Below are 25,004 nucleotides of genomic sequence, written 5' to 3'. Positions count from 1 at the left end.
ACCCACCAGGTCCAGATTTGTTGCGGTACGGCTGCGGCCATGACTGACAGCTGTAGTCATGAGGACCTATGAGATCTCGCGAATTCACGTAGAATAAAACCACAAAAACCAACAACAGTTTGTTTCCATCCAGAGGAGTAGAGGGGAAACAGCTCTCTGCTGTTTTCAAGGTGTAGTGCAGGGAAATATGATCCGCCGTGAGCACGGTGTATTTTATTTTGAAAATGAACCGGATGTTTTATTTTGCTTCTGTGCTCCACTTCCTGTTCCGCACGATCTGCCATGTGCTGAATTGCTGCGGAGCTCTCCGGCGTCCGGCAAAAATAGAAGCTCTGTGTATCTGCTCCGGAGGGCTGCGGATCGCCAGAGCTGTGCCGGAGTCGGAACGCAGCCGTTCTGCAGTCAGTGGAAATACACACATTGACTTTAATGGAAACCTAATGACTCCGCCGCCATTGTGGAGCGGATCCGCAGACGTTCCATAACCTGTGGAAATTGGGGGTTACATTGACCTCTCAAGATATTTTCATTTTTTCACACTGATGGTTTTTTTCAAAGAAGACATTTTGACGGGTCACAGTAAAAGCACAGGTGTAAATAATAAAATGAATGATGTCTGTCTTCCATTTAGCTGCTTAAGTTTCAGGGTCCTGCAGGACTGGCTACTTTGAATAATCTAAAATATAAGACATGTTTTCAGTTATTTCACACTTTTTTGTTAAGTACATAATTCCATATGTGTTCATTCATAGTTTTGATGCCTTCAGTGAAAATCTACAATGTAAATAGTCATGAAAATAAAGGAAATGCATTGAATGAGGTGTGCAAACTTTTGGCCTGTACTGTACACAATATACATACTTTATCATTCCAATATGCATCTTGCACAATACATTTGCATTATTACTTTGCACTCTACATCCTTATCTATTTTGTATTTTGTTTATTCTTTTTTGTATATTGTAAATTAAAGTTTTAAATCCCATCACGTTTGCCTGTTCATTCATTCCTGCTAATATATAATAATTAATTCCTGCTCATGCAGACGGTTTAAAGTAATAATAATATTAGTATCATTGTTGTTAAAGGTTAGGGAAATGTAAAAAAGAACGTTAGGGGAACGTAAAAAATGTAAAAAAGAAAGGTTACAATGTTAGGGGAACGTTCTCTAAAGGTTTCCTACAACGTTCGGAGAACGTTCGATGTAACCAAAAACGAACGTTCCCAGAACGTTCAACCAACTTTCCATAATAACCAAAACACAACCAAACCTAACCTTCAGGGAACGTTCGCGCAACCAAAAACGAACGTTCCCAGAACGTTCTGGGAACCTAAAATTGTTAGCTGGGTGGTTGTGCATACTGGCTCACTGCTTACTTGGCACTTGAATAGACAACTAAGCCATTGCTGATATTGCACTTGTGAATTCAGACTTTTTTTGTATTGTATTATATCGAATGGATTTTCACATTAACATATTTTTGTAAGTCAAGGGACTTCAATGGAAAGTAGGTCACTGAATTTCTTGTTGTGTTTTTACTTTATTTAAATGAATTAGACCTGAAGGTTTCCTGTGATTGCACTACATTTAGACAAAAATCAGGTCACATCACTGAAAATGAGATGCACCACAGAAAACAGGATAATACAAACAGGATGTTTCTGCCCCAGGAGTGTGCCAGTTAGTATTTGCGGGGACTCTTGAAATGCTCACACTAATTTGATATTTGTTGTTTACTCAATCAAGAGACATGGGATAAAGAAAATACAACTCTTATTTGAGGACTAACTTAATATTATGCTGAATAGCATTGACAATATGTCAAAGGACAGCAAAGATGGAGCTGATTGTTCATCGCTTGCTCAAATAGAAAAAAGATGAAATCAAATTCGTCCTTCACTGATACAAAGACTGACTTCAGTTTTTATATGCCTTTGGAGAAACCTAAGAATGATTCATTAAATGTTTATTCCTCCCTGCAGCATTGTCCAAAGGATTTTTCATGGGACATTGACTTTCTGTATACTAAATCATATCAAACTATCCTCTGCATCAGCCTTTGGAGCTTCTTTCACATTTGAATGCACAAAGACTCAACAGTCATCAACAGTTTCCTGTGCCTGAAGAATGAATGTGAAAATGTATCACGGTGGGGCGCCTGGGTAGCTCACCTGGTAGAGCTTGCGCCCCATGCACAGAGGCTCAGTCCTCGCTGCAGCAGCCATGGGTTTGGTTCCAACCTGCGGCCCTTTGCTACATGTGTTTCCCACTCTCTCTCCCCCCTTTCATTTCAAAGCTATCCTATCAAATAAAGCAGGGATCTTCAACAGGGGGTCCGGGACCCCTAGGGGGTTCTCAGAGTCAATGCAGGGGGCCCTCCAAATTATTGTTAAAGTTTGAAAGTTTTTTCAAAAATCAAGTTTGACTCTTTAAAGATATTAACAACAATTTATTTCTAATATATCCACATTTCTCTAAGTTTAACTAATATACCAATTAAGGAGTCATAGAAGCAATGAAAGTTAAAACATATTACGCCATGTCGTAATCTGTGAAATGCATTTGCCTTGCTTCAAACACGACTTGACTTTCAGAATATTGCTGTCCCTGTGTAAGCTAAAACCTCTCAATCCGCCAATAATGAGAAGTCCCTCCACTTCGGGTGTGGAGTTGCTGACACAAAGCTTCAGAGTGATACATGGCTTATGAGCGTGTGACTAATAGAAATAGAGGGATAATCCCTCTCACTGCTTGGGTCTGCAACTGACTGGCTTTGGAAAAAGAGGAGAGAGGCTGATACCCCGCCTTTCATCTGAAAAGATAGACAAACAGAGGAAAAGGTAAGAAAGGAAGAGAGGGGCAAAGGAATGATGAGTAAATAAAACTAAGGCAGCCAGTTCTTATTCAGCATAGTTACGACGAGGAAGAAAATGGCAATAGTTTGCCATGCACCATGAACTGTGTCTCACTTATGAACCAGCTACTAATCAGAAAGAAGAACCTCGAGGAAAGCAACACAGCGATTACTGTGGAAGCTACATTGTGTGGGTGTTAAATGCAACAATAACTACAAAATGTACGACTGACCCCGAACAGCAAACACTCATGTCTCTTGTCAGATTGTTCCCTCCAAGTTGAATGCAGGTTTAAGTGCATTTTAATTTTGTCTCTACAAGTTGATGTAACCTTTTTCCGGTCAAGCGAAGGCTGTTGTTGGTGGAGGTTGCCTCCAGGATTGTGTTTACCTTTCCATTACAGTAACAATGTCTGAATGTTGGGAAAGAAAATTTATAATTTCCTCACTTAAAAAGAGAATTTTGCCCTTTGGCCAACATTCAGCAGATATTAGCAGGTGGCTATATAGGTGTCAGACATGTTTTCTCGGGCAAGAGTGTGTGGAACAAACTACTGTATGAAGAACACTATTACATCAGTCCTGATTATGTTGTTTAGCTTTCCTGTGTCCCCAGGTGGTATAATGCCAATTAATGGAGGTTACTGCTTTATTGTAAAAGCATAGTGGTTTATGAGTTCCTTATGTGAATATTAAACCCAGAATGTTTTGAACACAAATATACGGTTGATCATTTAGTTTGGTGGACCCACACCAGAGACAAAAAGCCAGTAAACTGGATTAACATTTAACAGGCAGCTAAAAAGCCAAGGTCACACTTTATTATATTGTGTTTTTTGTTTGTTCCTTTTTTTGGTATTTCTTTCCTCATATTTGTGTGCTTTCTTCTAATTATGTTCTTCTTTGTGATAATACAATTATATTAATGCCCCACATTTGACCTGTTTGTACTCACTGTGTCATTTTGTCTGCAGAGACTTGGCCTTTGCCCTTATGTTATAGTTATGTAACCTGCATAGAGGTTATCATTTCTTTAAATCAGTGGATGAACTTTTAACTACTGCACAACTAAATTTTGATACTACCATACTCTGCTGCAAATACACACACCGTATACATTACTGAGAAGGAAATGACCCTGAGGTTTGTACCTACCTTATACATTTAACTCCCTACCTCTGATATTGGAATCTATTGAATCCTGTCCAATCTTTTGTTTTATAATGCCCTGGCTCTGGCTCTCTCACTCCGTTAGACAGAGTCTGTAAAGTGCCGCCTCGAGGCTGACGGCAAGCTCAGGATGTCGGGCAGAACATCTCTGGATCCGTGGCGGTAAATCTGGAAGGCAGGGATTGAATATATGAATGGAGGCTGGAAATGGAAAGGGATGTACAGATTAATGGGTTCAGAGAGCTCTTAAGTGTGTGAAGAGGGGAAGCTGCTTTGATCAGAGCTGCTACTAATCCCATAGACGTTTGAGTAATTAAACTAAACTAAAATGATCTCACTGTGGGAGAGACATTAAAAAGACTTCCATTTATTTTTCCTCATTCACATATTCCTCATTCCTTATGGGAACTATCCCATGTTCAGTTGTGTTTAATTACAGGTGGAAGTTGGGTGGAGCTATGCAGGGCATTATGTAATGTCACCAAACTCTATGTGCTAGGAATGAAAACAGTGTAAGTTTTCCGATTTGTGTGACAAAACCAACAGAAGAGTGAGGGAGCTGTCAATCAAGCACAGTCTGTACACGCCCATACAGTCCTGAGAGGAGGTCTTATCAGGCAACATAAGTGAAAACACCTGCGTAGGTGGACTATGGGTCGAGTGTGTACTTTAAGGGTTGTCTGTTCATTAGAAGAAAAACATTAGGGTATAGGTATTATGCAAATACGGTTATTAACATAATACAGGCTCACTTCATGCACTGCCTGCTGTGACATATAGCACTTTCCCTTTAATCTGTAAATGAGTTCTCTAGACACTTTTTTATGTCAAATGGTAAGAAATTCCACAGGAACAGAAGTGATCTTCTATTAAAGAGCCCCACATTATAAACCTCCCAGGTTATTTACTGTATTTGTAATAAGATTTGTCACTTGCCATGCCCCTCTCACAAAGGAGAGACATCAATGCAAAAACACAAGAGAAAAACAAAGAAAAGACACACAGGTGAAAATTAATTATTCAAAGGAGGAGGAGTGTGTTGTCAGAAATAATCTGAAATCTCATCAATCTCAGGTTAAATGGTTTGTCAGCAAAAATAACTAGAAGGCACTCAAATCTACCATCAAGTCATGATTCTTTAATTCGCCAAACTGCATCCAGCATGATCACTGTTCACTCACAAATAAAATTGTTGGTGTTCCTGCTCACCCTCATACCAGTTCAACCATCTGTTGAAGTCTGAGTCAATAAAACAAGCAATAAGTTATGTATCGGTTTGTCCTCCTACAATAAAAGTGACCATAAAATTAAAAAAATGGCTACAAAAACAACGTCCAAAATGCTGCATGTTTTCTACATCTGAATGCCTTTATACACTGAAGTAGTCTCTTTATATTTTTTGCCACTCAACACATTATTTATGGTTAGTTATATCCAAACAGAGGCCACCAATCAATACCTCTGACCTTACTTGGACCATCCAACAAGCACCTCAGTTTCTCATTCTGTGACATTTCTGTGCTGCATTTCAACTCTGCCATTTTCTCAAATGCAAAATAATGAGCTCTTTGCTTTTTAGTATCCATGAAGGTTGGTATTTATGGCTAATTGTTGGGGACTTAAGACTTGTGAATACAATGAAAGCTGATTGGAATTAATTAGCCTAATGAATAAAATGATTATTTTTATTTATTTATTTTTGCATTCCCCCTATTTTCAAAACATAGCCTTATAGTGCTTTATCTTTGTAAGTTTCAAATGAGATCAGCCTCCCTCGATATCAACTTTAAATACAATTAACATTGTACATCTAGCATGTGAGTAGTATAATCTCTGTAAACCTGAAAAAGGATCCATATTTTATACATACATAGCACGTCTCATTGTGTTGGTTTCACGTTGTGGACAGCTAAAACTTCACTAGTTTACCTTCAAGTGATGTCTCCATTGTGCTAAGCTCTGACCCCTGCTGTGCTCCGAGTTTTTCCCTGAAATTGGGGCACTGTTCCTGGCCAGTGAGAAAACAGAAACTCGTACCAACACACAACCTCATCACAAGCTCAGAGTGAAAACAAATGGACTGACCCGAAGACAGCAAAGTTGGATCATTGCTCACTGGGGTTCAATGAAAGCAAATCTAACATTTAGCAACTTATAAAGTAAAAGCACTTATCATTACAGGCCTTTTCACAGAGCACATTTTGACATGTCACAGTAGGGCTGTGCTCAAAATCACTTCCTTGTTCACTCATTCAGTGTTCCTGATATTATAGACAATAGGTTTACCCAATAGTGAGCAGTAAACAGAGGTGTCAAGTAACAAAGTACAAATACTTTGTTTCCTTACTTAAGTAGACATTTTGGTTTACTGGAGTAATTATTTTACAGCAGACATTTTACTTCTACTCCTTACATTTTCTTGCAATTATCTGTACATTCTACTCCTTACATTTTAAAAATAGCCTTGTTACTCCTATTTCAGTTTGGCTTGTTTTCATCCGGCTTGTCATCATTAAAAAAAAAAACAAAAAAAAAACACACACACAAAAAAAAACTATCCAGATAAATAGATATATCCGGATAGATTGAATTTGATTGTGGTTGGATGAGAAGTATAAACATATACCCTTCAGACACCCTATTGTTTGTACGCGATCCATCGCACCTGCACATGACACAAATCACGTCACACTCCAGCAAGGAAAGAGCAGACGTCTGTAGCCCATAGACAGTATATAAGAAGATGTAGCCTAGTACGAAGATGTACGTGGCAGAGACACAAGCGAACTCGAACGAAATGTCCCAACCAAGCACCAGCGAGGAGGTTGGTAGCCAGGAAGACCAGCCAACCCTTCTAAATCCCTGGCCGTACCTGGAAGAATTTTTCGAAGTGGTTATTTTTTTCCCCTTACCTTACTTTTACTTTTATACTTTAAGTAGTTTTGAAACCAGTACTTTTATACTTTTACTTAAGTAAAGAGCTTGAGTTGATACTTCAACCTCTACAGAAGTCTTTTTAAACCCTAGTATCTATACTTCTACCTGAGTAATGAATGTGAATACTTTTGACACCTCTGGCAGTAAATGATTTTGGACACTTTCTAATCATCATTTTGCGTCACCACTAACAGGTGTAGGGTCGCTCAACTGTAATTTTCGCATCTGTAAAATTCATAGCATTGCATTGTGGAATTTTTTATGGCATTTAAGAGTGGATAGAGTTAAAACGCGTAGAATCCGGACACTCAAATAAAATGGCAGACAGTAAATATAGTGCCCTACGTAGTTAATAGGGAGTGATATCGGACACAGCCTAGGTAAAGCACAGATGTAGGCCTATATTACAAAATTAAAAATGGATGAATTTAGCTGCTTCAGTTTCAGGGTCCTGCTTAAACTGCACTTAAGACGCTGTCCAATTTATAAACCAGTTATATTCATCAGTTGCTTGGTGTCATTAGACTTAATACTAGAAGAGGCAATCAAGAAAAACGAAAGAGAGAGTGAAATCAATACTTGCTTTGTTATGAGGCGTCACTCCAACACCTAAAGCCACAGTCTCTCTCTCTCTTATTTCTCTCTATTTCCCTGTATTTTCAGTTTCTCTTCTTTCTCCCTATCTCAAATGGACATGCATTCTTGGGAGAGAGAAGTGTGTGTGTGTGTGTGTGTGTGTGTGGTTGTGTGTGTGTATGTGTGTGTGTGTGTGTGTGTGTGTACTTGCTATAGATACTATTACAGCAGGGGAGAGTAAATTGTGCTCAGTGATTAATCATTTCGTACCCATGTTGTTTTGGTCACACTTTGTATGTATGTGCACAGAGCGGCATGTCCTTTTATGCGTGTGTGAATCACACACACACACACACACACACACACACACACACACACACACACACACACACACACACACACACACACACACACACACACACACACACACACACACACACACACACACACACACACACACACACACACACACACACACACACCCGTCCTGCAGCCAGAGGAGGAGCAAACTCTGAAGTACGTGGTTGGGGTATGAATAACCACTGGACTGTACAGACCCTGAATCTGGTGCAGTGGTTGAGAACCTCTGCAACATAGCAGCAGATACGTCAAATAGAAGCTGGAGAACTAGAACGCTACAACTCTCTGTTTACAAAACACCGTTTGAGTAGCACATTTGCTAAGACATTACTTTGCTTTAATCACTTATACAAATGCCATTGAAGCCTTTTATTTCATTTCTTATTAACTGACATTTTCATTATTCAGCTGTACTTCTATTCAAGCTTCTATAAATCCCAGTCATATAAATTATTAACTATTTTCAAAAGAAATACAGAATGATAACTAAGAGACATAGGTGGTAAAGGCACACTTAACTCAACCCTGTTTTGGAACAAATCCCTGATGCTCCCAATGATCCAAAATGTTTGTAAAAAGAAAATGTTTGTTACTTATTATGACTGTTCTGTTTCATAAATAAAGTCTGTGACCATTATCAGTGTTAGTGAGAACTCTTCTCATCTCTCATCATCATCAAAGGGAGCACAGCGACATCTGCTGGCCTTTTCATATTTATTCAGGAATCAAGGTTGTGGAGCCGAAAGCCTATTTTATACTGACAAGGACTTTGTGTGAATTGGGCTAAGAAAGTAACAATGGGCTTTTGAAGATTTTTCCTTTTCCTCATGTTTTTCAACTGCACTCAGATGCTGCCACAATATAAGAAAAAGTGTACACGTATCTAACCAGAATCTCCTAAAAACATGCTGTTGTGAGAATCTGATCTTGTCACAAGGGGGAGCACTTGCACAAGATAATTTACTGACCTGACTGCATCTAAGAAATAGTACAAACTATAGAAATAGATCAGTGTTTAATAAGGGGTACTCCAGGTACTTCTGGAGTTAACAGGCGGTAGGCTACATCAAAAGACTGTGGATACAGAAATTATGATATGGCAAATTTGGTTGATATTTGGTATATTTATTGTCACAATAACCAAAAAACTATTAGGAACGACAGGCTGACTGCATAGAACACACGTCCAACCATCCAGTCACCGTAAAACTAAATGGACTGCATTTCTATTGAGACTATGGCTGCTAACTGCTAAAATAACAATTATTTTCATAGTTGATTAGTTGTTTGGTCTAAAAAATGTCAGAAAATGGTAAAAGATGTTGATCAGTGTTTCCCAAAGCCTAAGATGATGTTCTCAGATGTCTTGTTTTGTTCACGGTCATAGAGGAGTGAAGAAGCTAGAATATTTTCACATTAAAGAAAATGGAATCAGAGATTTTTTCTTTAGTTCTTTATTTCTTCAAAAATAACTTAAACCGATTATCAAAATAGTTGGCGATTAATTAAAAAGATATACTCTAACTGAAAGTGCCTGGAAACTGGTGAGCAGAATTAAAAATAGCTAAAAAAGTAACGAATAAATAGTTGAAACATCCAGCTTCTGCCCCTCCGAGTGGTAAGAGTTAGTTAGTTTTAGCAGCAGTTTAGTTTAGTTAGTTTCTCTCTCTACCAAGCTGATGTGAGGTGAGCGTCTGGCGTCGTAAGGCTGCCGTGCATCACCCAGGTGCTACTGTAATTAATTATAAGAGTACGAATGCAAACTACGAAACCAAAACTACTGAAAAAAGAGACCAAGCCTAAGCACAAAACATGCTATAATCACTATGTATTGAACAAAGACAGTATTGTAACAATACTGTGCATTTTTGATTAATTAAATAGCATCCAGTTTAAAATTAAATCAACACATTTGGAGCATGACAGTGGTGTCAAATAAAGTGTACTTGAGCTCTAATTTGTACACTGATCTGATAGTGTTGGCAGAGTATGTCAAACTACTGTTATACTAAATGATATGAAAATGGCCAGACGTTGATAATAGGGCAATATATTGATATTATATATATATGAGGCTAGATATCGTCTTAAATTTTGAATATTGTATTGTGATATGACACGTGTGTAGTCTTTTCCTGGTTTAAAGGCTGCCTTACAGTAAAGTGATGTAGTTTTCTGAACTTACCAGACTTACTGCTGTTTTATTATGTGCCTTTACCCACTTAGTCATTGTATCCACATTATTGGCGATTATTTATGTGAACTCTCATTGTGAAAATATTTTGTGAAATCACCAATAGCCAACCCTACAATATCGCCGCAATATCAACATCAATTTATTTGGTCAAAAATATCGTGATATTGGATTTTTTACATATCGCAGCTCTAGTTGATAGGAGTCTGGAAGTTCAGACTTGACCTTGACAAGTAGTCCACTTACAAGCTGAAACAGAGAGTTTGGCTTCATCTGTGAAATGGCAAGGACCCTGGACAAGAGACTGAATTAAAACCAGAAAACAGACAGCATCAGCTTCACCAGACTGAGACCGGTCAAAGCATCGACTGAGAAGAGGTCAGAGTAATGTACCAGGAGTCAGTAGACGGCTGCAGAAAGATCAAGGAGGACATCACATCAATACTTGTATAGCTCTTGGATGTCTAATGAGGACAAAAAGGTCCTGCCGTAGCAGAAGCTTGTCTCAACTTGTACGTACATTTTACAAACATTATATATTAAAGAGCAACTATTACATAGCATTTTCAGGATTATACTTGCATTTTGTGTTTATATTAGAACATGTTTACATGCTTTAATGTTAAAAAAACACTTTATTTTTCTCATACTGCCCATGACTGCTGCACTTGTCAGTCCCTCCAGGATTTCGCGGCCTTTTATTGAGATTGTTGCGGCCCAAAATAACTGATTTTGCGGGAGCTTTTTATAAAAAATTTCGATAAAAGTTGCAATGAAGTTGCAGGAGAAAGTGAAAGCCGCAAAAAAAGTTGCGATTTTTTTTGTATAGTTCTTTAAAAATAAAAAGGAAAACTTGTTTCGGGGAGAATAAAACTACTCTGGGCCGAGTTTTCCTAGTAACCTTACCAAAAAGGCTCAGGATGCTGCAAATGTTGGTATAATATGAAAATGGCTGGTGGATTTAAGACAAAAATTAATAATTTATTGAATAAATCAAATTTGAAAATATGTGTCAGTGGCTTGTTGATCTTTACATTGTTAGTTAATTTCCTATCCTGGCCTGGGACACACATTCATACAGTTCGATAAGTACTTACTGGACTTTAACTTATCATTGCACTTACAATAACGAGCGTAGCTGTCCTCAATTTAGGTCATTGTGTCGTCTCCTCTCCGGTTTTTCCTGCATCCACCGTGTGTGTGCGCGTCAGTAGCAGGGGAAACTGTATGAGCAGCAGCCCCGCCCCCTGCAGACAGCCGCAGTGAAAAATCGTTACAGCGTACATTGATGTCTTCCCTTACGTTTTGTTGGTAAATGTGAGATGTTCGAGTCTCGTCTTCATATCGGAATTCAGAAACAAGCTCGCTCTTACTCTCGCTTGGTGAGTGGCAGTCAGAGTCACATTATACTGACCTAAAGTCTGGCACGTGGGACTGCTGGGATTGGTTGAAGTCGCGGGAAAACTCTGGTGATTGATCAAAATTGCGAGTCGCACCAAAGTCACGGTGAATGGTTGAATTTGCGTGAATTGGCGCGATCGCGACATTGCGAAATCCTGGAGGGACTGACCTGTAATCACCCTCTGTATGAGATGCTCTGTAGGAGCGCCTGTATCTTTAAGCCCTCCCCCCCAAAAAAGCCTGCTCTGATTGGCCAGCATGCTTCCTGGAAACTCCAGGGCCTCCACTCCGTGTCACTAGTTGAAGCTGGGGCTACTGAAACGGAGTAGCTATATAGCAGGACTTCGTACCGTGAAAAATCACCAATAAAGGCCAAATATTACACAACCAGACATGTCCCAGCAGTAAAGTGACTGGAACCCTCTGTATGAGATCCTATGTTGAAGTGCCTGGCTCTTTAAGTCCCACTCCCGACAAAGCCCAGTCTGCTCTGATTGGCCAGAGTGTCCGCTGTTGTTTCACTAGTTGAAGCTGGAACTACTGCAACGGAGTATATAGCAGGACTTTGAACCAAGGCTTCTAAACCAAATGCTACACAACCGGACATGTCCCAGCAGTAATGTGCTCGTTAGCATGTAGCTGCTTAACAATTAGATTGTAATGGAACAAAGCAGCACTTTCTACCATAAAAAATCGCAGACAAAGGCTTCTGAACCAAATACTACCCAATCGGACATGTTTCAGCAGTAATGCAACCCGGAAATGGGGAGACTTTAACAACATTGGCATCCTAGATGACATTGTTTACTGCCATTAGCCATGTAGCTACTATAGTTTGTAGGCCTAGTGGACACTTTATAGAATATAGCAGCAATTTCTAGAGTCAAAATCGCCAATAAAGGCTTTTAAACCAAAAACTACATAAACAGAAAATGTTTAAGGAGTAATGTGACCCGGAATTGGGGAGAATTTAATGACAGTGGCAGACAAGATGACATATTTTACTGCCATAGCTACATGGGACAATGTTAACCACTCCAGTCCTGCCTACTTGGAGCAGATGACCATTCATAGAAGGCCGGCTTAGAGTTACGTAAGACTTAGCCGAGCGTAGAAAAAACTGTTGAAACTGGAACGTTCAGAATAGTTGGAAATCTGAACGTTTTAGCTCACAGTGATTTGTCTAAAATACGTTTACCTCGTTATTTGAATGTTTAATGTTTAACATGAAACTCTAACATTATTATTATTTGGAGACAGAGCCTTTAGTGTTGCAGCCCCATCCCTCTGGAACACCCTTCCTGCAGATATCCGAAATGCTACATCCCTGGACATATTTTAAAAACTCCTGAAACACCACCTATTTACCACAGCTTACAACCTGTAATTCTGTAAAGTGTCCTTAGGTTTCTTGAAAGGCGCTATATAAATAAAAGTTATTATTATTATCATTAGTAGTAGTATTATAACATTTTAGATATGACAGAAAAAAACAGAAAAGTATAATATGTCCCCTTTAAAATATTGTTTTCTACACTTCCCCCTCCAGCCAAAGTCCCTCTGACACTGAGAGTGTTGACCAAACTTACAAATGTCAACCCACAATAACACACTTTTGATTTTTACATAATTTGAGGGAAGAGACTAAACTGTTTGTGTCTGAATAGAGAAAACAAACAACAGCAGGAAAATACAATTGAAAATATGTAGAAAACAGTCTGTTTCCATTCCCGTAACTTCACCACACACCACACACACAGAGACACACACACACTCACACACACACACACACACACACACACACACACACACACACACACACACACACACACACACACACACACACACACACACACACACACACACACACACACACCCTCTCCAGCATATATCTCTAGAGACAGTTTTAATAGGGATGAGTAGTGAACAGGTTAAGTGACAGGCTTACAAAATCACAAAACAGGTTCTCCTGTTTGAAACCGAGCCACGGCATTTATGAGTGAATCCATCATAATGGAGACAGGTAGAGTTCCCTTGTTGTGTCAGAGACTCTAAATAACACAATGAGACCAAGCTGTCCTGCTGTTGGCAGCAGCTGTGAAGAGGAACATGAGGACTGTCTCCACCAGCGACCTGTCTCTTTTAGTGTCTGTCTTTTTGATTCACAATCCTTCTCGGTCTCATCGCTGCGAGGAATCTGATATCCTCCCTCGGTGCATTTAGCCCAGAAAGCTAATGCAATATGATGACAGATAGAACGAGTTGGAGAGGCATTTCCACAGAAGTTTGCTCATAATACAACAGTCCATTGACTAAAACATGACTAACAAGAGCAGAAAAGGTTTATGATTTATACATTGTTATCTGTATTCATCTGCACGGCTTTCATCAACTAATTTACCCATCTTTCTGTCTTTCTATTTTTACTTTACATACATTACCTTTAAGTTAAATTCTCTTTCTAAATTGGTTAGCCAATAATTACAAAGATGTATATTTATTTGACAGCAGTCTTTGTAGTAAAATGACTCCCTTACTGCAGTCTACAAAAGCCTGATTCCCAATTAAGGCGTGTGTAAACACTTGCCGTACTGGCAGTGACTAGAACTACTAAAAGTCTTTTTAATCATGACTGTGGTCTTTTTTGTAATAGACCTAAAGTCATGAGGGGCCTTTTCCAACTCTGTGGCTTCAAACCACCCTGTGACAGCGCTACATTTCCCCTCTGTGCCTGCTTATGAGAAGATGTATTTACTGTAAGGATAATGGGGCCCCGGTTGGGCACTTTGTTATCTCAAAAAAACCACGCTATATGCCAGCCTATTGCTATAGCTGTGTGAAACTTTCCTTGCAATAAGCTATAAAGACAAAGAATAACTCTAACGATGCTGTTAAAACACTAATTTGTTTAAGTTTGTTATATGTATTATCACATATTACAGTAGTAAGTACAGCATTGGTTGTTCCTGTAATTTGATAAATAAAGAAGGTAAACATCAACGCTGCCCTGAGGACTTGATATCATTAAAATAGAGTAGCCTATACATTTGGCACTTCTAATCTTGAGTTCTAATTACATTGCTATTTAATTTTAAAAAAACTGAACAAATAGAAAAAGAAGAAATGTTGTTACTGCATGCCCAAACAAATTGTGTTTTGGTGTGAAATGACGACATCAAAATATTTTCCAGCTCGGCTCATTTTTTTCTTGTTTGTTAGGACAGTCACATCCATTACACATATAATTAGCTACTGGCAAGGACCATGCATGCAGCCTTAACATCTAACTTTGACATATGACCTTCCTAAATGCTCCAACCATCACTTCGACATAAAATATTAAGTGTTACAACATAAAAAGAGCCAAGCCGCAGGCTTTGAAGAGTAAACCTCATTTCCCCCCAGAGGTTCCCCGCATGAAATAGGATAGGGTTTTTAAGTCCTAATAAGTTCTTTAATTTAGTGGAAATACACACACACACACATACACACACACACACACACACACACACACAGGGTCAATAGCAGCTCCCCATCGTGCATGAGTTATTTCCCTACTAAATTACAGTTTGTGTGTGCGTGTCCTTGCTTTCTCTACACATTCTGGGGTCTGGTTTCAGGATATTTCAACTAAAGGTTAAACAGACATGTAAAGTTCACAAACAAGTGTGGATAGTATAGTGTGGATAGTATATGTTGCAATCTGAACAAAAGTTAAATTTAAGTTAAATTGTAATGTATTGAAAAAAGCTCATTATGTGCATTCATTCCTCCTTTCATGCTTGTTTTGGGTGTTAACAGGGGGAGGGCCTAAAAACCTATTGAGGTTAGTTAATTAGAGCACGTGGAGACCAGGGGGCCTCCATCATTAATCAAAGCAGTTCTCTGTTTGGAGACTAATAAAATCTCTCTGGTTGATTACACACTGCCATGCAGCAGATGGATAGGACACAACTTCTGATTGAGAAGTGATAGTCCATAGTCCCACTGTGTTTAGCTCTCTGTGCAATCAACTGGAAATATTTGTAAACTAGAATCATCCTCAGTCACTGCATCTTTTTTTTTTTTTTTTTTAAATGTTCCTTGAAGTTATTATTGCATATTCAAAAATCATGTGGCACAATTAAGTGGATATAATAAGTAAAGTTGTGAGTAACGTCAACTAATCCTTTTCGACAAGAAAACACGTTTTACATTTGTGCTAATGCTTTTAGCCGTAGCTAAAAGTCTTTTGGGTCGCAGATTAATCCTTAAGAGTTGAAAATCAAACAAACCTCCTACCTTTCAATTATGGAGACATATATCATATATTATTATCTATCTTAATTTTTAAGTATCCCATATCTGATTCCACATTCCTTGAAACGGTCAAGGAAACTGCCTTAAATGAGATCTATCTCACTCATTTATCTCAGTGAGGCACTTTTTCAGGTTAAATACATTTAATTATTTATTTTAGAAGAAGTGTAACAACTGACTACTATGATACAACTTGCAAGGATCAATCAATAAATATATTAACACATGGACATAATTTATAGCTCATGTAAAGCACCTAAAGTAACTGATTAAGTCTGATACAAAAGAATTTGTTTCCAGATCCAAGGTGTGGGTGGATGTCAAACACTGATCCAGGATTAGCCGATTGCTTTCATCTCAAATTTGTTGTAATGATGGCTGAACACCAATTACTTTGGTGGTCGCTTAATTTTTCTATCTGGCACCACAAATTGGACCAAAGTCCTTTTTGTCCTTTTTAATACCTAAAAACTAAGCATTCCTTAGTTCCTGTCAGTACCAGTTTGTACCTCTTATGTATTACCATTACTTTTGAGTAATGATTTATTTCCCTAAAAGATGAAAACCAGGCAGAGGATTGTGTAACACTTACTGCTTTTTTGAAGGTATTTCCAGAATCCTTAAAATATTTTTCTGGATATTTGGATGAATAAATATTCCGTCAGCCGCACGACAAAGAATCTCTGCTTGGATTAGGAAACAAAGTGAGCATGCTAACACTAAATGTTTGCACTTGATAAAGTTAACTTCCAATTCAAAGCACACCTGAATACACAGAGTCTGACAAATTAAAGCTCAGACAAATAAAAATTATGTAGAACTAAGTTTGACAAGCTGAATCTGAGATAATTAATGCTTAATTTAGGTAAGAACATGGCCTTACCTCTGGCTCTTTAAATTAGTAGTAAGGTCCATCCACAAATAGCTAAGTTGTCTAATATTCTACACATCCAACAATTGTGTGTTACTCTGTGTGTTGAGCCTCACAGGGCAGCTTGTTAACTTAGAGGTCCATTTTACAGGAGACAAGGAAATCAATGCAACACAGACAGAGTGTAACCCCTATTAACTCCCTGCTATAATGTCTTTTTCTGTTTTGTCTAAACTAGCAAATACAAACGCACAACAGGGTGCCAAACAATCCCTGTCAGTCCTCAATAATGCCACAGACAAGTAACACCAATGCAGAATATAGCTAAAGTGATAATCGCACCCGCTTCTGAGAATTGGCAAACATGAACACAACTCCTGTTTTTTTTTATCATTAATTTGCTGTCAAAGGAGAAGTCTGTGTGCATATGTGAGAATTTGTTTGTGCAGCACACTTGTGCATGGATGAATGAATGTTTCCAATTAGAGTTACAAAGTGTATACACGCAGTGCACGCACGCACACACACACACACACACACACACACACACACACACACACACACATCTTCTGTTCTCTGAAACAGACTCCAACACGGCTGTCTGGCATTCCTCTCTACTGACAGTTGACAGGTTTAGGCCGACATTAAGCCATGCTGCCGTGTAATTTACATCCTGTTGGTTGTCAGGCGTTTTTCTTTTTCTACTGTTCCTTCAATTAGAACATTGGTGCCTCATTCTCACACTAACAATACAGGTCACATGATGAGGCCTGGGAAAATTATTCAGTTTTTTTTTTTTTTTTTTTTTTAAAGCAGAAGTTGTGTGTTTGTGTGCCCGAGAAGTGAAACTAGATCCATGTCTCAGATTGACAGTTCATGACATGGTCTCAATAGAATTTTTTGATGGTTACGTGGCCTTGACAGGATGATCATGGAAACTTCATTGACACACAGGCATGGGCACTTTCTTAATTATGAGATACCAATGTTAGATACCTACCCATGGAACCATAACACATCAACGCTGTTGATACTCCATAACAACAGAAACAAGTGTATTTCATGAACATTACTACAAGACACAAACCAGAAATGTGGAACACAAAATCAGTTACTGAAAGTGGTGATCCTTAAGAGTCCTGGATGATTTGGCTAAAGCCGTGGTGGTAACAATAAATTAGGTTTTATACAACAGAAAACATCCAAACAAAAGAAGTTTTTCCTCACCACTGTTGCACCAAATGCTTGCTATTGGGGGGGATTGTTGGGTCTTTGTAAATGATAATGTGTGGTCTAGACCTACTCTATCTGTAAAGTAACTTCTGTTATGATTTGACACTATGAATACAATTGAATTGAAAAACTGAATTCCTTGACCAGCCATTTATATCAGAAATACAATAGAAGAGGAACTTGTGGTTACAGTACTAATAAATTAGTCAGCCATGACTTCCTTTAATATTTAACACTGATGTGCTGATGTTTGAGATGCATTTTTGATGAACAATCGCAGTCAACACTAACCTCGGTGACATATACACTTCACAACAAAAGCCATCCTGTGTTTCACCAGTTGAATGCTTTTAATGTGAACTAACAGTAGTAGTTCAATTTGCATTAGCAGTAACTCAATACAGCTCTGACACAATGATGCTGACAACAAGATAAAATTACAAACGGCAACAGGATTAGTCATGCATCGTTTCCTGTAAATCCTTCATACGTGTGAAGGCAATTGGAATCTACTGCTGGAATGGCAGACTCCGTCACTAACAATCAAAACTACGATATAGAGAGGTAACTGCAAAATTTATACATTTACAGTAATGGCCATTTCTGTAAAAAATACAGAAATGGGGTTTAATAACTTGGGGGTGACAAATATCTGTCTCTTATAAGAGAGATGGTTTTAATTGTATAGATAAAAGAATCAACACAGTGTCTGAGGCTGGACTTGAGGACATTGAATGTTCTTGACCATTGAACCTTTCTTTGTGGGTGAGACAACATCACACAGTGTGTCCATAATGTAAATCAGCATTCTGTACATCCAATCATCAGAATGCGAGTAAATATAACTTGTGACAATCATGTCAGATCCCTATAGTTAAATAATGGTTACGTAAGTTGTTGAGCAGCACGGTGTCAGTTTTGAGCGCTGTATTGTCACTAATGGACACTTTGGAAATGTCTCACAGAGGACAAAAGACAGGACTTAAAAAGGCCATTATGGCTGGTCAAAGGCCTTATAATTATATGGTACTAGTCAACTTGGACAGATGTCAGGCCTAAATAATGAAGGGTGTTACAGTTTCACCTGCAGGCCGGTGTGACAACAGTATCAATTCTACACATGGAAGCAAATGTTCATCTTACTCACATGCTTTTCTTACATATTTGCTAGGTCCTAAGGTCCCATCATATCTTTACTGATTTCATATTAGGTACTGCATAACAATATATTTATTATTTTGGCATTTCCAATCCATTACAAATCTTTTGCAAAGAAGGGTTTAAGAATCAAACAAATGATGGCAAACATTCAATTAATTTGCATATCTATTTAATAGCCCATAGATAGTATATACTATTTAGTACAGTATAACATGGTATAGTATCTACTCTATATAATATAGAACAAAACCCATTGGGAAAAATTACAATATATAATTTACTGTATCACAATATATATCAAGACTGTGGTATAAAATGAAATATAGAGTGATAGAGGATTTTATCCTCTCACCCACTCCTAATCTGTACAGTACCTGAATATATTTTATGGATATATTTCAAATTATAAGCTTTTTAGATTTGTGTTAAAGATTACAAAACTCTCATAAAGATCTTCATGTATAGAACATGTCACAAGTTCAAACTGCATTATAAAATACAAAAACTACCATAAAGCTCCTGGTGTGGAAAACAGAGAGAAAAAAACCCAAACTGTTAATCCATGAACTAACCACTGCTGAGACGGCAGGCTAAGCCTCAGGTATTTCATGCACTTTACAACTTCAAATTAAGAAGCAATTATATTCTCTCCTGGGTCATTACTAATCCTGCTGAGGTAATGGAGCCGCACCTACTGCCTTAATTGCAGGGATTACAACTGAAACGGCACATTACTTTAACCAATGCTGTCAGAAACAAAATCTTAACAGGAAGAAGGGAAACTTTAATACCTAATTTGCTAAAGCTGAGAAAACCTTAAGCGAAAGGAAACTATAATCTCTCTATGTACTAACGCTTGTCTTTCAAGCCATCGCTTTCTTACACTCTCCTTTTTAAATCAATTAACACTTCAACAAATGGCATGTTTATATTATATGTTAAAATGTAGATCGCGGAGCTGAAACACCAACACTGTGGACTGCAAGAGGAGGATTTAAACACATGAATGGATTCATTACTTTCACCAACATAACATTACACATGCATGTTTTTAACACTCGTTTTATGGCCCAAGACGGCAGAGAACTTCATAGATTCTCTGTCAGATATACTGTAGAGCAAAATCTCAAACCTATGCAAACCAAATGTTTGCATGCACCATTGTGCCTGCTCAAAACTGGGCATATTGTTGGTGCATGGTGGTACAGTAGCTGATATGAAGTGCAGAGAGGCAGAGATTTGATACAACTTCAATGATTCCCGTTGGGAAAGTTTCAGTGTGCAGACACACGGCAATAAATTCCTAATACTGTAAATCACTGTGACCACTCGGCCACAACAACTTGTTAAACTAAAAGAGGGAGAAGATAAGAGAGAGAACTAAAGAGAGGTGAGAGCTGAGTACAGGGGCAGAAGAACATCCCCTTCACATTAACCAGTATTAGCACTGACCTTGTTCAAAGAGAAACATTCCCTGTTGTCACCACAATGTCTGCAGGAGGTGGAGAGTTAACCAAACCCAATTATCAACCCTTTCTATGAAGTATAGCCCTGCAAGTTCACGTTCTTGTGAGTACCATTTGTATATAATTATTTCTTTTCTGTCCACTTAGCAGAACTGGTAATCAAAATAAAGTTGTAAAAATGATTACAAAGCTGTGTTTCCTCTTGAAGGGAGACAAACAGGCAAGCATTGAGGAATTCACTGTAGTAGATGATTGTATCAATGTACTAAGAAAATGTAACCTGCATTGCAGAATATTGCCTCCAAAGAACTGGAAAAACAAAATGTTGGCAGGGATGTGATGAAGTTCATTTCACTTCTGTCAAAACATGTACAATGATTTGTTCATGTCTGCACATAAAAATGTTACGCTGGTATAATTGTTACATGTGAGAATAAATAATATGAACATGGGTAGGTGTCAGTGTAATGTGGGACTTTTGGTGCCATGCATGGGTCAGCAATGTTCCCGGACCTTTAAATCACCTGAGTGGTGGTGTAATTACGGCTCTCTGGGACGCCACTCAACCCTCTAATACCTAAGGGGCTCTACAGCGGCGCCACTTGTTGCGCAAGTATTCGCAGAGAGGGAGCTCCAGGGAGGGAAACACAGAGAGAGGCGGGGGAAGAGGCTAAGGGTGGAGGGGAGTTGGGATGCCCTTTGGCAATTTCAAGGTTAATCTTCTAAACGTCGGCTGACAAAGCAATATTGCTGAGTGAGTGTGCGTGTGTGTGAAAGGGCAAAGGGGTGGGGACCAGGGTTTGTGGGAGAGGGGTTTATGGTGGCAAAGCAAATGAGAGGGAGAAAATAAGGGAGTCACTCCACTTCAGACAGTTTAGCCAAGATTTAAAGTGTTGTTTTTTCTTCAATCAAAACAAGTGCTGTTTGTTTTTTGTTTTTTAATCCAGGAAATATTTGCTGTTTAAGCAGTGCTACAGGCCAAAGTTCCACACAGAGTACATTTCTTGCTTAAGGATGCTTCATTTGCTGCTGAAGGTAGAGGGAGGAAAAACATGTATTCTTTTACTTTCTCTTTAGGCTTAAGGATTAAGCTACCAATGTCTGGTCAGCTTCTTGAACCCGCACGCTACCGGAAGCTATGACATACTGTACTGTAGACACCATAGACTATAAAAATGGTAGGCACCGACTCCCAAATAAGCAATCCCAAGTGAGTATTTACCAATGGCGTGATATAACTACTAAGATCTTTAAAGTAAATTAAAGACAGAAGCAATCAGCAATGCTCATTGTCACTGCTGTGATTTTAATAAACTCTGCTGATGTGAACAAACAAAGAGGGTTGAAGCCCAGACACGACAGTTGGCGCCTTCTGCACTACAGCAAATGATCTGCCCTTCATCAGTGAGTATGTGAGTACGGATTTGTGTCTGTAAGACTCCATATCAAAAGCGTTGTAAAGAGAACAATCCTGTGATAATGGATTATATCTTAAACCATCAAAAAGTTTCCCCCCTTTCATAAATGCTTCAGACTAATGCCCGGATTTTATGATAATGAAAAAGGCAACAATAACTTTTGTGTTAAGTATGGTTAAGTATGGTTGGAAGTTATTTGGTACGAAAGGAAATCATAATTTTTTTATGCTGTAAAGACGTTGCTGCATTTCAAGCCCTCATGGCGCCAGCATATATTTAATGCCCAAGAGAGGATCTCATAGCTGCCAGAGGAAATGTTAGGTTAGGTGAAAGCCCTCTATAATCGGAACAGAAAGAACTGATAATAGATAAGCATCACTCTGTGTTTAACCAATGACATTGACGCAAGTTAATGTTTTGTTAGTGTGCAAAAACAAAGCAAATACATAATTAGAGAGGCATACAATCACTTAAACAAAGATCTGCCTTTTCCAGGTTTGATTGGCCATAATTCATCATATCTGAATCTAAACATATCATGTATTCATGTTTTGTTGATAGAGGTTTTTTTGATTTTCCCTATCTGGATGTTGGAGGACCACAATGACAAATAAGGCATCCATTAATCAGTCTTTATCATCAATGACTGTAATTGTATTTTTAATCATCATTAAATCAATGAATCTTCTTAAACATAAATTTGTGGATACACATTCAAAACAGGTATTTTAAGGTAAAAACAAACAGAAAAACAAAAAAAGGGTCGAATCAAGGGCAACTGGACTTGATAAAAACCTTCTTAGTTAATTATGATCTTGATGACTGAGAACAACCCAGAGTCATATTTTTATAGCTCATCTAAAATATTCCAACATTTCAAACACAGCTCATCACTATCAATCCATCTTTACAGGATGAGGCAGCGCATGGCTGTTTTCCATACAATGAAGATAAAGCTTCAACTGGCGCCTAACATTTTATTAAAGGTTATTTCCAGATCCATCTTTCACACTGTGACGACTCAGCAGCCATTACAGATGCCTAGGCCAACTGGATTTTCACAGCGTAGGGAACTGGCAAATTTGTGAAAGACATACAAAAAAAAATAAAAATAAAAACTTCAAATTGAAGGAAATAAAAGTAACATTTCAAACCCCTTGACTTGGAGTTAAAACTCCCCTCTGTTAAATATTAAGATTTGCAGTCAACACATTTCAAAGTAATGTTTTAATGACATGCAAATAGTTGCAGATGCACAGATATAAATCCATTTCCCTTCACATCAGTCACTAAATATATGGTAACACATTAGACGATGCACCGATACACTGTAAATCCATTTCACTTCACATCAGTCACTAAATATATGGTAACACATGAGGGATGTGCACTGACTGGCTACAGTAATATGTAGGCTAATAGTATGCTAACTATCCAATGCAACTCACAAGAAATTCAGTTAGTAGTGTGGGTAAGGTGGAGCTCTTATAAACCTCATTGTAATTGGTGTAAGGTATTTGGAGTATTCAAATAATATAATATAGTGCATAGAGTGCATGTTGGCCAAGTGAACACCTTAAGCAATAAATTATCTATGAAACATCAACACAGCACTTTAACATTAGTCTTTGAATCAATGCTGACATTTTTTTTTTTTTTTCAGAGATTCAAATACTACAGTACGTACGGTGTTGTGCTCATTGACAGCAATTTTCCCACTTGGAAAAACAACAGAGCCAATCAGAGCTTTGTAGGCGAGATTAAGAATGACAATGTCATCTTCTTGTGCCAGAGAAATGGCCACAATATGGCAACAAGAGTGGATGAGGTGGACATAATAATATAATAATTATAATAGTGGGCTGCCGGGCTGTGCGTTTCTCAGCAGGCCAAACCCCCCCCCCCCTTACCCACGCCCTACCCCGAGTCCCACGCCTTCGCGGCGAAATGTGCAACTGTACATTTCTGTTATGTTGTATTGTGTTATGTTGTGTTATGTTATGTGCAGCAGTGCAAATGTACTGTTGTGTGCTTATGTGCTGAGGTGTTTTTTCCTGTTCCCAAACTGTTCTTATCTTTATGAGGACAGTCTGAGAGCCGCTTTTTTGTTTCCCTCCCCTCTCCTCATGTCATGCTGTATCTGCGAGAGTTAGGAGAGAGTTGTGATGGCGCCGCATATGGCGACTCGGTGTGTTTGTGCATGTTGCTTTAATGCTTTAATGTGACTTGCACCTACGATACCACGACACATCCCTCGTGTGTGTAAACATACTTGGCAATAAAGCTTTTCTGATTCTGATTCTGATAATAATAATAATAATAATAATACATAATACATTTCATTTAAAAGGCGCCTTTCTCGGCACTCAAGGACACCGTACAGGGATACATAAGACATTTAAAAGCAGCAAAAAAATATAAATTAAAATTAAAAAAAGAATAAAACAACAATAGAAACAACAGAAAGAGGCAGAGCAATTGGCATCAAGTGGAATAGGCAGTTTTAAACATTTGTGTTTTGAGTTGCAATTTGAAATGGGGAATGAATCGATGTTTCTGAGTTGGGGTGGTAATGAATTCCAGAGACGGGGGAGCAGAACGGCTGAATGCTCTGCCCCAAACTATACAGGTCAATTAAACCTGCATTAACAAACATGTTTGCCCATTTCATTGACAGAATATTATTCTTTAAATATTTTAAAATCAACATATTCATTTATCCAACTATCTAATCCATATACTGTAACTTGCATAGTTGGAGTAATACTCGTGCATTGTTTTTACCTGCAAACACATCCACTGATATGCCATTTGATTTAAAAGAGCAACTGTATTCACTTGCTATTTCAGTATAATACTACCCTAAAGGACAACTGTTTAGTTAATGTTTAACTTTTAAAGCATCAAAATGTGTTCACACTTAATAATTTGTAATATCTTCTGGTTTTCATGGCGACACAGTGCTGCAGATATTTTTAGAAGTGGGTCTTTATTACAAGCTCACGCCCTGACACTTATCTATGCATGACAAATCACACAAACACACATAGGCGCATGGAAACA

General features: G+C 38.3%; 1 long non-coding RNA gene across 1 annotated transcript in view; it reads right to left on the bottom strand.

Moving 5' to 3' along the window:
* Positions 1-2,475: 2,475 nt before the first annotated feature.
* Positions 2,476-25,004, bottom strand: part of LOC120544700 — a 101,326-nt gene continuing 78,797 nt past the window's right edge. Inside the window, exons 2-3 of the long non-coding RNA XR_005636540.1 lie at positions 4,032-4,193; positions 2,476-2,813 (exon numbers count right to left, since the gene is read on the bottom strand). This is a non-coding gene — a long non-coding RNA (uncharacterized LOC120544700). The remainder of the gene's footprint in view (positions 2,814-4,031; positions 4,194-25,004) is intronic.

Source organism: Perca fluviatilis, chromosome 16 (assembly GCF_010015445.1).
Source record: "Perca fluviatilis chromosome 16, GENO_Pfluv_1.0, whole genome shotgun sequence".
Lineage (NCBI taxonomy): Eukaryota > Metazoa > Chordata > Actinopteri > Perciformes > Percidae > Perca > Perca fluviatilis.
Note: the sequence above shows the minus strand (reverse complement) of the source record. Positions and strands in the feature narration are given on the sequence as shown.